Source organism: Austrofundulus limnaeus, unplaced genomic scaffold (genome assembly GCF_001266775.1).
Source record: "Austrofundulus limnaeus strain Quisiro unplaced genomic scaffold, Austrofundulus_limnaeus-1.0 Scaffold77, whole genome shotgun sequence".
Classification (NCBI taxonomy): Eukaryota; Metazoa; Chordata; class Actinopteri; order Cyprinodontiformes; family Rivulidae; genus Austrofundulus; species Austrofundulus limnaeus.
In genome coordinates this window covers 1,985,384-1,987,869 of record NW_013952479.1, presented here as the reverse complement: position 1 = coordinate 1,987,869, position 2,486 = coordinate 1,985,384, and the positions used below count along the sequence as shown (strand labels likewise).

The following is a 2,486-nucleotide window of genomic DNA, read 5'->3' as shown; positions in this document are numbered from 1 at the left end:
TATATATATAGTCTAATGTTACAACTGATCCTGGATCCCTTTAAATTATGGGCAATTGTTCAATTTTCTGCTTTAAAGCCTAGTGTTTTATTATTAACACAATAACGTGATAAATAAACCTATTAGGATTTTCACGGTTCAGTTTTTAGGTTTACTGAATGAAGAAGACAATGAATCATTTTAAATTTCCACTTTAATTCACTCTTTTATTTTCATTTTTACTCATTAAATATGACTATTCTGAAAAATGTGACATGTTTTGAGTTTAGGTTTGTCTACTGCGGTATTAGTGTTTCAGTATCATTGCTCAAAATATTAAGAAAATAAAAGGTAGTTTATGCCCAAGTTTAGAGCATGAATCATCCTTTTGTGTAGTAGAATTACAAAGTTATCACTATTTTGGTCAAATCTTGAAAACGACATTATGTGTGATTTTGAGCGGTGTGTGTTTTCTCACAGGACGGTTAGTGGATGACTCTCTGCTACTACCACACCAAATGTTAGCGTAATATCTGTAAAACTGACTGAGCTTTAGACATGCTGAATCAAAAGTTTGTAAACTTAGTGATGTGTTTTCTTGCATTAGAAAGATTTTTAATGAAATTCTTCATATTTTTTCTTGTTTTCAGTGAGAGTACAATCGTCAAGCAAAGAGCAGGTTTCTACAGAGCGTCACAGTCGAACTCCGGTTCAAGGTTTAGGTCCTCAAATCCTAATTCACAACAAAACCATGAAGTACCGACCAACATGTCCAACAAACGAAAAGGAAATGTCATTCATGGTAATTATGAGCAGAACCTCTATCTTTTGTTGCTTTCCTTGTTTATAAGTTTATCATGGAATCAAAGTATGCCTTACTTTATTAAATTTAAGAAATTTCTTTTTTATTTATTCCAACAAACTTGAATCACAGAGTTGACCATAAATGGAACGAAACATGAAAAAGAAAAGCACTCGATGAGTTTCACTGAAGAGCTCAGGATCCCCTCGAAAGCTGACTGCATTCATTGAGGCTGAGCCACACGGCCTGAAGAACCGCTCATAAAGTGTCTTAAGGGAGTACGCCAGAAACCGGATCCAAGCTTTACAAAATCAAAGTGTCTCTCAAAGGAAGTCGAACCCAAAAACACCAGGAAAAAATAAACCAAAACAATTTTCTGTATAAAAACGTGTCAGTGGATCAAAATATTTTGTGGAACTTCTTTCCTTTTATTGTTTTTTTTTTCTCACTGCATTGAATTTTTGTCTATTTCTATAAAGCCAGAGTTCTTAAAATGTTAATACTGGTGCCTTTAAAACAAATTAAACAACAGCCTGAATGTCCTCCAACGGTTTACTAAAAGTTAAATGTGTTTTTTTACTAGATTGTTTACTGTAGTTTATTTATTTCATTGAAAGCTCTCAGAATAATTCATATAAATTACACATTAGCTTGATTGCAGCTAATTGGAGATAATGTGCAAACATTTATCTTAAGCATATAAAGATATTTTGGCTTGAGGAGTAAATGTAGTGAGATTTTTAAAAATCTCTTTAAAGTTGGATCTTTGTATTACCCCACCAAATAAACAGTTACTTTATTACAAAGTTATTGATACTTTCTAGAATCTAGTTTTAAACCCTGAAAAAAAAGTGTTTGTGTGTTTTATATAACTGGAGCAATGCCTGATGCAGAATACCTGTTTAAATGAAGGTGTATGTTTTTTTGGCTTAAAATTTTTCAGTAGCACAACATCCTAAAAACAGCTGGATTATACTGGTTGTTTTCCAAAGTTATGGCCCTCTACATGTAGAATCATCATGTTTTTATATTCTTTAATATTTGTCATTTTGAGCAAAGTTGATAATCATTTTATTTTTGTCGAGGCTGCTAATAAATACATAGAAATTGGGGTTTTTCAAATCATCCAAAATTTTAAGTTGGTATTTTCACGCTTCTTTGAAAAGTTATAGTAAATATGCTTTTATTTTGAAAAACGAAAACACGGAAATGAAAAGTCACGTTGGCATGTTATGCCTGTGTTGTTGTGAAGAAAAGGACTGCCTCAAATGCCCGTAGGTATGTTTTCACGGCTCATTCTACTGAACATTAAATGCATTTCATCTTTACAAGCTTGTTAATTTTGCAGCTGTTGTTGTTTTGAGGCGTTAACGTGAAAAACATAGAAATATCTCGCAGTTTTAGCTCATTAGCAGCTAAGAGCTGCAGCGGTTCCTGTTGTCTCAGACGAAAACATTTATTCTGATCAAAAGAAAGATTTTGTGTAGCGTTGCTTTTGATTAAAGAGTAACTTAGTCAACTATTGGCAGACCAAATCTGTTGAGACCAACCATGAAGAACACAATATTTTAAATTAAAAACACTAATAAATCACTGGGCCAAATAATTCCCTGCTGGTTTTTCACGATTTGCTCATCTTTTGTCTCTAACTTGTCTTGGTTTAATGGTTTAATTTAATTTGGAGAAACAGAGCAGAATACTACCT

General features: G+C 32.7%; 1 protein-coding gene across 1 annotated transcript in view; it reads left to right on the top strand.

Moving 5' to 3' along the window:
* The first annotated feature begins 262 nt into the window (after nt 1-262).
* The window catches only part of LOC106519476 (CREB-regulated transcription coactivator 1), an 8,054-nt gene continuing 5,830 nt past the window's right edge, over nt 263-2,486 (top strand). The window contains exons 1-2 of the mRNA XM_014011179.1: nt 263-781; nt 914-2,059. The gene's annotated coding sequence lies outside the window, so the exon portion shown is untranslated. The remainder of the gene's footprint in view (nt 782-913; nt 2,060-2,486) is intronic.